The sequence below is a fragment of the Sapajus apella genome, unplaced genomic scaffold, assembly GCF_009761245.1.
Source record: "Sapajus apella isolate SASKATOON/1434 unplaced genomic scaffold, GSC_monkey_1.0 scaffold35, whole genome shotgun sequence".
Lineage (NCBI taxonomy): Eukaryota > Metazoa > Chordata > Mammalia > Primates > Cebidae > Sapajus > Sapajus apella.
In genome coordinates this window covers 2,513,121-2,528,971 of record NW_022436975.1, presented here as the reverse complement: position 1 = coordinate 2,528,971, position 15,851 = coordinate 2,513,121, and the positions used below count along the sequence as shown (strand labels likewise).

Here is a 15,851-nt window from a genome sequence, read left to right as displayed (position 1 = left end):
TCTCACTTTTCTCTGAGGCTTCGTTAATGTTTCTTCACTGTTTTTTCCATTCTGTTCTTGAAACTACGTAATTTCTCTTGTCATATCATTAAATTGCCTGATTCTCTCTTCCTCCTATTCAATGCTGTTGTGTAAGTCCTCTAGTGAATTACTTATTCCAAATATCATGCTTTACATTACCAAAATTTCTCTGTTCCTTCTAAAATCATTATTTTGATCTCTTTTTTGATATTCTCTATTGGGATAGAAATTATTTTTATATTTTGCTTTATTTATTTTAACATGGTTCCCTTCTGTTTTTTTTATACATATAGATTCCCTGACTTAAATTCTCTTCCAACTTAGTTCAAAATCTGTCTTCTGTAGGACATTTTTGTTGTCTTTTTTTTCTTTGCATGTGGCAAATTTTTCTATTTTTTTGCATGAGTGTTGGTTGAAAACTGGACATTTTAGATTGTAAATTCCTTCCATACCCCTCCCCTTAACATGTCTTGTTGCTGTATTTTTTTATATTGCTTATTTGTTTAGAAGCTTTACTGGAATAATTCTATAGAGTACATATTTCCTGCAGTGTGTGGCCGCTGAGATCTCCTCTGACATTTTTGTAGAGTTCTTGTTATTATTTTAAAGCCTGTTTTCCTAGGAGTCACATCTTAACCATTATAATTTAGTGAATAGCCTTTTATTGTTTAGAAATTTTTCTTAAATTCCTTCCATGTATATCTTCTGTCCCTTGTCGTGGGGATCCGTATGTGAGTGCAGGTCTTCCAACTCCAGGCAGGTAGCAAGACAGACTAGCCTTCACGTGCTGCTTATGCAGGACCGTGAGGTCAGTGAGCCACTGGTGGCTTTTTCCAAGATATTTCTTGGTCATGCACATGGCCTTGCATGAGCATGCATCATTTTAGATACTTAGGAGTATTTTAGAGCTGTTTGGTCTTCCTTATCATTGTGTAGATCTTAGAATTTCCTTCTATATTCTCAGCCAGGCTCAGGCTTGCCCCAACTAAAATCACAGCCTATGGCGCCTAAAATGTTACCAGCAGTTTTCTGTTATTTCTGTAACAATGTGGGGTGGACATTTTTTATTTGTCTTGCCTGAGTTGAGCTCTGGGTCAAATCAAATGGCTAACACACTCTGAGATTTCACGTGGAGCTACAAATTTGGACAAAATATTGAGTGTGCTATGGGGATAGTATTTTTAATGACGCTCCAAATATGGTCGCATCTCTCCATTGTCTGCAATGCTCTTAGCCTTTGGCAACTGTGCCACTGAGCTGCTGTGTGTGGTGGAAAGGATGGGGACAGCACCACCTTAAAACTTCACAGGGCCCAGGTGGATCACTAGGTCAAGAGATCGAGACCATCCTGGCTAGCATGGTGAAACCTCGTCTCCACTAAAAATACAAAAATTAGCTGGGCACGGTGGCGTGCGCCTGTAGTCCCAGCTACTCGGGAGGCTGAGGCAGGAGAATTGCTTGAACCCGGGAGGCGGAGGCTGCAGTGAGCCAAGATCAGGCCACTGCACTACGGCCTGGCGCCTGGCAACAGAGCGAGACTCTGTCTCAAAAAAATTAAAAAATAAAAAATAAAAAAAAAATCACAGGGCCTGCTGTCATACTGTGGTTTAGTACTTTCTTTTGAGTAGGTTATCCTCAGTACATTCTGTGGCCTTGGTTATTTTTCCGAGATCAGAAATGGGTTATTGAGTTGTCTTGTTTTATTTTTTGTTTTGTTTCGTTTTAAAGTAAAATTGAGTTAGAGGAAAAATTAGTTAACCAAGATCTTCACTCTGTAATTCTGGAATGTTTTTCTCCAATGTAAACTTTTCAGGTTTCAAGTCCTCCCTTAGCATTTATAAAATCCCTGAGCCCGTGATTAAGTTTATATATTCTTTCATTATTTTCTCCAGGAAAATATGTTAAGTATATGTGAAGTTTTATAGAATTATGTAAAAGCACCATTTTAAAAAGCACAACATGCTAGTTACCCTGCTCTTATCACCATAATTGTATACATGGCTACATCACTATGTATCCCATAGATATGTACAATTATTATGTATCATTTTACAACATTTTAAACACAGTATTTTTTACCTGTTTTCCAGATAGTTACGGTAAAAGAGAGCCCTGCTCATATATATATGGATATATGGATATGTGTATATATATTCATATATCTCTCTATCTATCACCATTCTGCAGGTTATGGATTTAATGAAAAGAAAGTTTTACAAAATGAAGGAGGAATCAATAAATAAGAAATTTGTCAGGCAGATCTTTCACAGAGAATTGAATTAGAGAAATCAAAATGCAAATAAAAATCTATGACAGAGGTCTATTTGCTTGTTGCTATTTTTTAAGACATCCTTCCTTATCTTTGCAGTTTTCTGTACATTTAATAAACCCTTTATCATTTTATCACTCAGTTAAAGAATAGTACTGTTTGTTTCTATGAAGATTAAGACTCGCAAGATTTCCGCATGAAGACTTACTAATAGGTGATTTATTGATTCATTTAATGAATATTTATTGAGCAAAGTGCTTGGGCCTGTATTAAATGTGTCCTTTTATTCCAATGCTTTGATATTCAGAGCTTTGCTAACACAGTAGGGACCGCCCCTCTCTTCCCACATTTCACCAACTCCTAGAGGTAGGACTCACCCATGAGTGTGTGCAACAAACCAGAACCCACATTCCAACCATATTCTTCACTGCGCTTTTATGCTCTACCTGCCCTACGTCCCCCAGGATGAGGCACCAGACAAGTGGGGACAGCTCTTGTCTCAGAACCCAATGAAATTACTCAATCTAATCAATCCTAAACTTGTTTACCTTCCTTCACCCCTTCCTTCACGGACGAACCACAGTTAAGACTCTTGCCCACAGCTCCTCTTTGTCTCCGTCTCCAGATCTACCCCAATGTTCACCCATGTGACCCCCATGGCCTACCAGGCATCTCTTCTAGGGAACTGTGAGTAACAAACTACCTTTTCAATGGCAGTAATCTTCTGATCTGTCAGCCTCACTACACCTGAATAATAAAACTACATTTTAAAACAAGGCCTAACACTCCAGTGAGTTTTGAAACCTTAATTCCTAACTTCAGAGTCTTTGTGATAGGATAAACTTACAACCAATATATAATCTCTGAATTTTTTAAGTTTGTGCAAATGTTAGGGGTTAATATTATGAAGATCTGTACTTCCCAGTATTTTTCTGGTTCACCCTTTCTGTGGACACACAGAGAAAGGATGAGATTTATCGCATTGCAGCAGGACCACATTTCCATGTAGAACATACAGCAGCCCCTGATGCTCATATTCTATTGAGCAGTAAAATAAACCACCTCAGTTGCACTTTACTACATGAAGACAGAAAAACAGGAAAGAGGCTGAGTGCGGTGGCTCACGTCTGTAATCCCAGCACTTTGGGAAGGACGAGGTGGGTGGATCACAAGGTCAAGAGACTGAGACCGCCTTGGTCAACATGGTGAAACCCCATCTCTATTAAAAATACAAAAATTAGCTGTGTGTGAAGGTGCACACCTGTAGTCCCAGCTACTTGGGAGGCTGAGGCAGGAGAATCACTTGAATCTGGGAGGTGGAGGTTGCGGTGAGCTGAGATCGTGCCACTGCACTCCAGTCTGGGCAACAAGAGCAAAACTCTGTTTCAAAAAAAAAAAAAGAAAGAGAGAATAAAAAAGAAAAACAGGAAAGAAGATGTAGGCATCCACAAGAAAAGCCAATATGCTCAGGAGGTGTAAGTGCTCATTTTTTTTAAATTTAAAGAAATAAAACACTTTGTAAAGATAAAATTAACAAGTGTGAAAATAATTATTCATCTCTTGCCAACTTCAGTAAACATTTGCCACAAACATATTTAATGTGGCCTCTTCAGCTGTAAAAAGTTGAATTCACTCTACCCGAAGACACGCTTGAGGAATGTTTTGTGGGCCATGGAATGTTTACAAATATAAAAGAAAAATAGGTGATAGCCTTTATAGCTCTGGCCTTTGCCCATGAAAGAAAGCATTAAAGTTCATAAGTTGTTGCCATTTCCATCAGAACATACAGCCTGTGACGACAGGGCTGCTGTCTCTGTGTTCACTGCTGTGCTCTCAGTACAGAAAAATCCCAGCAACCTGCCCATTGTTCACTGTAAGAAATAAAGGATGATTTCACAAAATAGATTCCTCCCCATGGACATTAAAACAGTGATAATCTTTGAATAAATTTGAAATAATTCCATAATCCCAAAAAGAAACAAAGAGGGACCCAGGAAGGCCCAAAAGATCTTATTTATTTATTTTTTTTTTTGCCTTGGGATAGTGACCTCAAATCATGATAAAAATTATTAGAATTTGGTAGCACTAGATTACAACCCATCATTTTAATATTTTACTAGTAATAAAGAAATACTTAAGATGTTAAACACACCATTTAATAATAAATAATTTCATCAAAGTCCCTCAAATTCTGAGTCTTCACACATCTTGATAAAAGTTAGAAACATTTGTGCTCAAAAATATGGAAGAGTTCATGGCACATCCATGCATTAGGCTAACAATAAGTATCATGTACTAAGTGTCCAGATCTTACAAACATGATTTTCATCCTTCAAAACTCTTTAATGTGGGTATATTTAAAAATTTCATTTGATAATAGAGATTTCAGGTAGATTTTCTGACTTCTTTAAGATTAAAAGCTGGTGAGTATAAGAGCTGAAATTCAAAATAATGTTTGTCATGTTCTAGTTCTTTAAATAATTTTTCAGTATGAGGAGATTGATTCAATCATACTAATATTTATTACAGAGCTTGTTTTATTTCAAAGCAGGACCATGTGAAGTCACAAGCAGATATCTAGTCCTGCATTTAATGGAAAACCCAGATGTATGAAAGAGATTCTTTAAATCAGTCTGCATTTTATTCATTCACAGTAAATCAAGTTGCGGATATATTTTCAATTTAGGGAAATTATTTCACAGTCATTAAAATAAATGAGCAATGGTACGATAATATGAAGACATAAAACATAGAGAAAATAACACAACTCTATTTTGTTGAAGTACATAAAGGGATCTGAAACAACAGCAACTAACTTCCTCCCCTTCCCCCTCCACCTCGCCAAAATAAGAGAGGCCTATGCCTTTGGATTTGTCAGGTAAATAAATAGTCACCCAGTTCATAAACAGCAGGATTCCCCTTACTCCTTACTAAAAAACATAAGCAAATGTCATAAATTATTTTATACCTAAAATACTGTTTATTAAAAGCTACGGCCTATAAAATATGAATTGAGGTTTTGTAAGCAAATAAATATTCTGAGAATCCCCACAGGGATGTTTTTAGTAAAGACATTTTTAAAACTCTAACATTTAACAGAGTTTATAAAAATTTAAAATACTGCATTAGTATTCATTGGATGCACCTAGTGAATTTGTCATTCTTTAGAAAATGACTATACTGGTGATTCTTAAGATATATGATTTTTTAAATCTATATGCATTAGTGACCCTATCATACATTCAGAATTTGTTTTACGAAGTCAGACATTTGATTAATTCACTCTAAACATTAGTGAATGAAAAGTGGCTATGACAAGAATTAATGGCATCTCCTTGTTAAAATTACTAAATGGACAAAGAGCACTCCTTTCTAACTGTGTAATCATAGGCAAGTTCCTACAGCTCTCTGTGCTTTCGTTTCCAAATCTATAAAATGAAACAATGGTCTCATTGGAGCTTGTGTTTGTGAGAATTAAGTGAGTTATTTTGAGTAATACACCTTGAATAGCGCCTGGCATAACTGAACACAATGATTATTAGATGTTGGTGTTGATTAGGCATAATTCCTAACTAGTAATAGAGAAGCCCACTAAGTGAACAATCCTTAATTGTATACATGCCAGTGACTTTCTTTTAAAACAAACTGATTAAAAGAAAATCAATAAGAAAGTAAAGTTAATTAAGAAGACTTAATAAAAAGGAAAAAGTTGAGAATCAAGATATATATATATATATATAGGCATTCACCATCATACCCAGCTAATTTTTTGCATTTTTAGTAGAGATGGGATTTTGCCATGCTGCCCAGGCTGGCTTCAAACCCCTGACCTCAGATGATACACCCACCTCAACTTTCCAAAGTGCAGGGATTACAGACGTGAGCCACCACACCCAACCATGTACGTAGTATTATTTGTGTAAATAATGATTGACACTTTGCAACGTTTTTCTTTATAATACCTAAAAGAACCTCCTGATGATTTTGGAAGACTGGCAACAATAACAAAGAATTCAGATAATTCACTACAGGCAGATCTAGAAACAACAGCTATGGCAAGAATTTGTTCTCAGACTCTAGAATGTATGAAACAAAATGGCACCAAAAAATCCCCATGCAAAAATGCTTGGGCTGATGCTCAGATTATAGACCAACTTCCTTTAGGGTACATTTACATGAAAGGTGACAAACATATGCCAAATTATGTTTCCATGCCCTTTAAATCCAGAGAAAAAATAGTCCAGGACTACCCAAATAATTCCTGTAAAAGTAGTACTGATATTACAATTGCTAAGTCATGCACAATAAGAACAGTAAACTCCAGGAATACCAAATATTTATATTAAAATTGACAAATGCATGACAACTAAAATTAAGTTATACAATCTAAGTGAAATCAACATGCTATATAAAAATCAGTCCCCAGTCAAATAGCATGCAGACCATATGCATAAGGATGCTGAGTACTCCAGAAATGACAATCTGATACTTCAGCAATGTCTCAAGTAGTTACAGGTATTATCCTTACAGATAAGCATGGGAAAGCAAAATTCAGTAAAAATAAATTAACTTCTCACAAATAAATAAATACTGGGATATTGATTCCCTATAAGAGGCAAACTGTGGGATCGAAGGGCGAAAATTCAAATTACTTGAAAATTACTCAAGATAACTATTTATATGTTGTGTAAAAATGTCTAGGTGCCTCTTTAATATATTAATTTAATTTTGCAACTATGGACAAGCATCTAATTAACAACAGGAGCTAGATATAGCACGCATTTAAGTAATGCATCTATACAAACCTTAACATAATCACTCAAAAATCTTATGGGGAATCTAATATATTTGTTCTAATAAGTCAGCAATATGAAAGAACAGGTGGCCGACACATAATTTGATTAACTGAAACAAGCTGTAGGAAGGATTAAATCAGCATAACATTATCTGGAATTATCCACTATAAGGTTGATGGAACTTTTCTTTGTTTCTCCATCCACCCAGTTTTCCATTCATCCATTCTTCTTCCATCCATCATCCATCCATCATGCATTCATTCATCCACTTGTCCATCCATCCATCCATCCATCCAACCATATACCCACATATCACATTCCTGATGATTTTTTTTAATCTCACTAATAAACTTTACATAATAAGGAAGACTAGAGTCAATTTCTAACAAGAGCAATAATTTCCACTGGATATGTCTAATAATAGAAGATAACAATAATCAGACGCTTATCCAGACACTGCACTAAGAAATGTTAACATGTTAGCTCATTTAGGCCTGGAGGCAGGTACTAATACTGGCTCATTTTCATACAAAGACACAGCAATACGGATGGTTTGGTAACGTTTGTGATGTCAACTCCCAGAAAGAGTAAATATCCCAATCCAGAAATTGTCATTCTAGAGCTCTTACTATTAATAATTAAGTATTGCTTTCTACATAGAAATGTGTGGATTTTTCCATAAAATCTTGTAAATTCTCTCATATGATTTGGCTCTGTGTCCCCACCCAAATCTCACCTTGAATTGTAATTCCCATGTGTTGAGGGAGGGACCTGGTGGAAGGTGACTGGATCGTGGGGGCAGTTTCCGCCATGCTGTTCTCATGATAGTGAGTGAGTTCTCACAAAATCGGATGGTTTTAGAAGTGTGTGGCAGTTCCCCATTTGCTCTCTCTCTTCTGCTGCTTTGTGAAGTAGACGCTTCCTTCCCCTTTGCCTTCCGCCATTATTGCAAGTTTCCTGAGGCTTCCCCGGCCATGCAGAACTGTGAGTCAATTAAACTCCTTTTCTAAGTAAATTACGGAGTTTAAGGTAGTTCTTAATAGCAGTGTGAAAATGGATTGATATGTTCTCTACCACCAAATTCATTCCCAGGAAAGCTGCAGCTCCCTTCAAAGACATCTCCTCACCTCTTCCAGCTCACTGTGACTCTTCTCTGAAATCCTACAGAATCTCATCATTTAGGAATCACTCATGACCTGTCACATAGCATATCTGAAGCCAATGCATACAACTAAATCATATGGGTTTTTACCTTTCTCGCCTTTAAAATTTGTCTGATAAACTCTCAGCTCATTGAATCTCTACATCTTGCTAATTTATTTTCCCTTCCAGTTAATAAAGTATCACTGAAGAGTAAGAAAAATATTCGTTTTAAAATGAAAGAGGGATTTCCAGTCCAGACAATATGGTGGAAACTATCTCTCCCTCCTCCTCCCGACAAGCTCAACGATAGACATGTTGGAGAAAAATGTGAAAGACAACCAGAGCAGAGCTCTGAAAGGTTCAAAGAGAAAGGAACCTGGGTAGGGGCCAGGACTGGAGGAGCAGCCCAGAAGTAGGATGTCATATTATTATCCCATGCAACAGCGGAAGGACATCCAAGCCCAACATTTCCTGACCCCCAGCCTCACAGAGGGAAGACTAGCTAGTCTCAATCCACATCTGTGTGGAAATAAGGGTTCCACCATACCAAGCAAGCTGGGGCAAACCAGTGGAGGGGACTGATCAGAAGCCCTATGGCTACAAGTGGTGCTCTTCTTCCCTGGCCTGGGACTCCTTCTCCTCCCACTGAGTGATTCCATTGACCAGGGACAGCAGCAGGGGCAACTGCTACAAAAAATGCTCAGCCTAGGAAGCCACTTAGTCCCCCAGGGCCTGAGACTCACCTTCCCTAGCCAGGGATATCACACTGAGGGAAGCATCTGCAAAGGTGACCTTGACCCCAGGATCTACCTGAGAGGTGCTCCTCATCATCCCACTTTTTCCACAGGTTGGCATAGCCCTTCACAAGTGCTGGGATGGAAATGCTCTTAGTCACCACAGGACAAAGGATTCCTTAGGAAAGACACCGGCAACCTGGACTGCATAGCTTCTTCTGCCCACCCAAAGAAGCACCAGCAGGGACCAATGGAAACCCCACTGGCACAAGATAAACCATTCAGAATAAATAGTACCACACAGGCTCAAAAATGGCACAGCTAATAGAGCCAGCCAATCAGTCTATAAAACTAGGCCAAGATGTGTGCGCTAAATCCAAACGAGGTAAATACCCTCTTTTAAAAAATCTTAAGTAGTACGCAGTCTTGAAACGTAATTAGCCAAAGACAGAACACAATTAAAAAGTATGTGTTATACTAAGAACCAGGAAGACCGCAACTTCAAAGGTAAAGGACAATCACAGAACACCAACAATTAAACTAATCACTAATTGCAATTATCTGACAAGAATTTTAAAGCAATCATCGTAATAAAAATGTTTCAACAGCAATTTGAAATTCTCTGGAAAACGAATGAAAAAATAGAAAATTTTAACAAAGGAAGAGAAGTTTTCAAAAAGTGCAACTAATGGAAATGAAAAGTAAAGTAACAGAAATAAATACAGCAAGCTACATGGGCTCAGTTTTGGAGTTCAAATGACAGAGAGAGTGAGCTAGATGACAGGTCTGCAGAACTGACCTGGTGGAACAGTAGAGAGAAAAATACTGAAAAAATGGTGAGTATAGCCTCAGTGACCTTTTACACAGTCACAAGGTAGCCAATATTCACGTCAGCAAATCTAATTCTGTCACACAGATTGTTTTATATCTGAATTTCAACTATTTATCCTGTACTATCTGAACTGAGGATCTGTATATGTAAATCAACATTTCATTGTACTTCAAAATAATGCAATAGGTGAATGTAATTATGTATTTGTATGTATACAGCAATCCTCATTGCACATTTTTAGTTTAGTTTCAATAAAATTCTATTTAACAAATATATGCCATATCAAAATACACAGCTAAATGATCGATTATTTTTATTCTTGCAGCAATACTTGTAGATAACGTCATTGTATTGAAATAATCTCTACTGTTCTTTTCACACGATGAGAAACAAAATGGGAAAACAATTTATTTAAGATGTATATGTTTAAAGGTAAATACTGTTTCTCTAAAGATGGTTTATATTTATCTTTAAAATTTTCTGCGTTTTGAAAAATAAAAGAATATTTTTTATTCGTCTGCACTCCTGATAATATGTCTGTCATGCTCTATGTTTTCATTGTTTTCTAGTTTAGAATGTATATTTCTTCTTTATGTATGCTTTAATTATCATTCACAGTGTCAAGAAATAGATTTGAGATCTTTATTTGTCTGTATTTTTTCATAAATATTAGTAACAGAAACAGTACAAAAACATATATGACTTTTTCCAGTATTTTACTATACGTATAGAAACAACAAAAATAAAATATATCTAGCTCATTGAATAAAGGGCATTTATTGACTTAACAATGGAAATCAACAATCGGGAAAGTTTCATGCACTGTTTAATTCAACAGTGCAATAATCTCACAAAGACCAACTTTGTTCATTCCCTCTGGTTTGGTTTGTGTGACATCGGGGTCCTTCTAACGCTGGTTGCCCTTTTAGTTCTAAGTAGACATAGGGCTACCTCGTGCTTCTTCCCTTTCAATGGGTAGAGGATTTCTTCTGGAAGTTATTTCAGGAAACAAAGTCTACTTCTTTCTCCAAAGGCTCCAGAAATCTCAGCATAGAAATTGTTGAACCACATTGGGTCACGTGCCAATCACTACAATAGCAAATGATGTCAGTGGATGCAAGCCGCTGAAGCGACTTTTCTTTTTCTATATGGGGAGATGTAGTCAGCCTTACCAAGAGTAAAATGGCAAAGGAGGTGTTTGAAGTTACTGGGCGAAGGAGAATGAGGTTTGGGTTAAGCAAGCACAACACTGGGTGCAGAGTTGCATTAGGTGAGGATCCTCTAGATTCTGGAAAAAACTTAATGCCCAGCAACAAGGACTTACCATTGTCCTGTCCTCTTTCTCCTACTGAGCTTTGGGAAACTAACAGCTTTTGTTATAAAAGTTTAAAGTGACCGTATTTTACAAATTAACTAGGAATTCCATAATAAACATATTTAAAACTCAATGATCCTCAATTATGTGAAGTGAGTTGGAGTAATGTAGATTGAACATCCCTGGGACAGAAGAGAAGATGGAATGTAAGTAGTTTTATTTTCATTATTTCAGCTATGTGAGGTAGTTATGCTAAAGGGTTGTGTGTGTTTTCATACTGAATCTTTACAAAAATGGTAAAGATTAATGGTAGGTACATATCACTCAGGCCCAAGGACACTGGGTGATGGCCTTAGGTTGACGTGTGTATTAGCTTCTTCTGATCTCAATATGTACATGAGTAGCATCTATTCACCACGGTCATACTCTGCACCCTTTGCAAGTCTTGATGATCACAACAGGATTACATAAAAGTCCTAATGCAACTTTGGATCACTGGCAAATTCTTTTAACTAGAACAATAACCCTAGGTCAATCACAATGAAATTCACTTTCCTCATATTGTTCTGGGCAGGTACCAGACTCCAGGGAACAACAGGAGAGAGACACCTGGAAGGTCACTTAATTCTAACCGATCACGCCAAGTGAGCAAACAGTTTTCATCTGGGCATTTTCCAGAAAGAAAATGACCAAATCAGTTTTATTCCCCCTAGAGGCATTAATACATTATTTTAATATATACAAGGGCAGCTCCTCTTGAGGGAACAGAAAGTAAATATCAAGTAATGACAACAGAAAAAATGTCTATCTCTAAAGAGAGTTTTCTTCTAAAAGATTTTTTAGGGAAAAAGTAAATTTCACACTGTAATCTTGCTTTTTAATTAAAGTAAGACAAAAATATTCCATAATCACATCAACATTTGAAATGCCTTGCTTTTTATTCTGAAATTCAAATTAATCTTTTAGATTAAATAAAGTAGGATGTTTTCAGTTCAAGAACTTAATTAAAAGTGGCCATTGTTTCCATGTTTCCATGGAGATTTTTCTAAAGCCTCTGTTTTTCACATAAGACCACTGTAATTGCTTGTCAAAGAAAGCACTGACGGTTACAAATTTTAGTTTTATTTTAAATGAAGAGAATAAATATCATCCTTGCCCTTTATTTTAAACAAATATAAGATGCCATTATGTTTTTATATACCAGTTCTATTGAGATAGTTTATATATCGTCAAATCCACCTTTTTAAGTGTACTTAAAAGCCACCGAGTTCAGTGGCTTTTAATACATTCGTAAAGTTGTACAACAATCACCACAAACTAATTCCAGAATATTTTTATCACTCCAAGAAAAATACTTGTACCCAATAGATAAGACTGTTTATTCTCTGACCTCACCAGCTCTTCACCACCACGAATCTATGTTCTGCCTTTATAGATTTGCCTGTTCTTGACACTTCAATAAGTGGAATTATATAATATGTGTGATTTCGTAACTTGCTTCTTTCACTTAGCAAAATGTTGTCAGGGTTTATTTCTATGTTGTAGCATGTATCAGTACCTTTCCCTTCTCACCCCTGTATAATTTCCGCCGTATGGAACTACAGTGTATTTATCTCTGTATCTGTGGATGGACGTTGGTTTGTTCTATATTTTGATTATTACAAATTCTGCTGCTACTCATATTTTTACATGAGTTTGTATGGGCATATGTTTTTATTCTCCTTGGGTATATATGTGTAATAAAATTGCTGAGTCATATAGTCGTTGGGTAACTTTTAGCCTGTCATTACACAACATTGAAATCAGCCTAATTTGGAGGAGCCGTTGTGTGTAATATCTTAAATAAACTTAAGAATTGAAACCTGAGCAAAACTCACTGCAAACAAACGGAAAAAGCAAGTTGTCCTCCCAATAGAGTTTTATATTTCTTTCCAAACTAAAGGAAAAAAGAGTAATAAGATAATACATTCTGTCTATGATTTTTATTGTCGAACTTAAATGACCATTTATAAAATATTGCACTTTTATTACTGAAAATATATAAATCACCTCACAGAAAAATAGGCAATATTGTTTTTCAAATCATTTTTTTCCACATACACACAAATAAGAGATATCATTCTTATCTTCTAGAAAATCACAATGTAGTTGTGAAGACAACACAGATTAAGAAAAATCAGAAAGAAAAAACACAGCGGACTATGCCCATGGCTAAACAAAATCATGTGGCCCTGCAGCTGAAGAAAGAGGAAAATCTTTGGAGTTGGACCTTTTAAAAAATACCCACTTTGTGACATATCACCTTCCTGCAGCATCTCATTCTCCTCACTTCAGTTTACCTTTGTTTCCTCATAGTTTCCAGCGATGTTCAGTAAAAAGACTTTTAAACATCATGAAATATGCCTAGTGTTGGAGGTGCCAAGGGCATCACAAGCCTGATCGGATGAGGCGCAGCTCAGAAACACTCACCTGTTCTTTGGCAGCACCCAGTCCCTTCTGCACAAGTCACAGTTGAGTTCAGCCCATGCTGGACTGTTGGGTTTCCCCTACCGCAGTGGCATATGACTGATTAAAATCTGCCCTTACCATGTCGGCTAGTGCCCTGCTTTGTTTATTTTTAACACAAGTATCTGGAAAGAAAATTGAAGGCAAAAGAAAGGCTTTGGCAACGGTATCTCTTGGCAAATGTGCTCTGATGCTTTCAAAAGGCCAAGAGTTCAGATATGGTGAAACAGTTTCACTCGCTTTCCTAAATTAAACAAATTTGTCTGCCACTGACATAAAGGATAACCCCTCGTCCAGATCTATAGGAGAGTAGCAAGAATGGAAGGAAGGGCATTAAGTAACTAGCAGGGATCAGTTATTTCTGACTATATTTGTAAAGCACAAATACGTTTCTCATACATTTATGTGACATTTAGGGGCATGAGAGTATAACAGCTTGAATTACTGAAGCCAAGGAGAATATTTGACATTACTTATGAGAAGTAGCACAGAGTCTGTGATATTTGCACTATAAGCAAGCATTTCTTAAGTGAGGTTACACACTGAAGTTTAATTCTTTTTACAAAAATGTAGGGCTCTAAACACCTTTTACACTGCACAAAGAAGCTGAAAGGGGAGTAGAGAAGGAGAAAAACGTAACTAAAGCACAACGTAAGACAGATAGGACCCATTCCACAACAACTCGCAGGAGCAGGGGTTTGTGAAGTGCACACAGGCCTTTCTAGCATTCTGGGATTTTAAGGCTCAGAGGAATACAGTTGATTGATTTTTAGAAATATACTAGACAATACTTCTGCTTAAAATCTGAACTGGAATAATGTCAGTCAGAAAGAGATGAAAATGTCTTTTCTATGGATATTAGAAGCCCGGAAACAAGCAATCAATCATCTCAACACAACAACAAGGGGAAAACACAGAAGCAGATCATGGAAACTGCAGCATGAAAAGATGACATCTGGACCAGCTTGGCACGGTGCTAGTTATCATGGTCAGCACTCAGTGAGAAAAAACAGTTAAATGAATGAACAGATTTTCTCTTGGCCTTACCAAACTGAGGATTTATTTGTCTTGTAGTGAAGGATCGCAAGTCAATACCAGATACAATTATTCAATTCAACAATATGTATCAAGTCAGGAACTGATCGAGGCCCTAGGAATACAACAGGAAACAAAACAGAGGGGACAAAAAGTTCTTGTAGTTCCTAAAAAGAGCTTCCATTCTGGTTGGCAGAGGCAAATTAACTTAGGCAATATGCATATATATATATATATAGTACTTTAGGTTCTGGGGTACATGCGCAGATCATGAAGGATTGTTGCATCGGTACACACAGGGCAATGTGGTTTGCTGCCTCCATCCCCCTGTCACCCACATCTGGCATTTCTCCCCATGTTATCCCTTTCCGACCTCCCCCTCGCACCGCTGTCCCTCCCTTGCCCCCGCAACACACCACAGTGTGTAATGCTCCCCTCCATGTGTCCATGTGTTCTCATTTTCAACACTGTCCTATGAGTGAGAACATTTGGTGTGTGTTGGGGGATGGGGGTCTGGGAGGGATAGTAGGGGTTGGGGGAATTGAGGAGGGTTAACATTACGAGAAATAGCTAATGTCGATGATGGGGGGATGGGTGCAGCAAACCACCGAGGCACTTGTATACCTATGTAACAAACCTGCACATTCTGCTGATGTACCCCAAAACGTAAAGCATAATCAAAAATTTAAAAATAGCAATTAAAAAGTGGAAAAATTTTGACAGGAAAAATCAAGAATTAGGTTTGGACATTTTAACTTCAGTATTCTTTTTAGACATCCAAGGATCTATGTTGAACTACGTTTACAGCCACGCACCCCACAATGATGGTTTGGTTAAAAAAAACACCATATATGACAGTGGTTCTGTAAGAGTATAAAAGAGTTGAACACTTTCATTTGCCTGGTGACAGGGTAGCCATCCCATCACAGTGTCAAGCAATGCATCACATGAGTGAAATGGAAACAAACCCACTGTGCTGTCTATAAAAGTCTGCATGCACAGTTATCCAGCACGTAATACTGGATAATGATAATAAATGACTACGCTACTGGTTTATGTATTTACATAATACAATTTTTACCATCATTTATCATTATTCCTTCTACGTATCAAAAAAAAATAGTTAACTGTAAAAAGCCTTAGTTAGGTCCTTCAGAAGGTATCCAGAGGAAGCATCGTTATCACAGGAGATGACAGCTCC

General features: G+C 37.1%; 1 protein-coding gene across 1 annotated transcript in view; it reads right to left on the bottom strand.

The window, feature by feature from the left end:
- The window catches only part of LOC116563416, a 245,374-nt gene that overhangs the window by 141,284 nt on the left and 88,239 nt on the right, over positions 1-15,851 (bottom strand). The gene's annotated exons all lie outside the window — the stretch shown is intronic.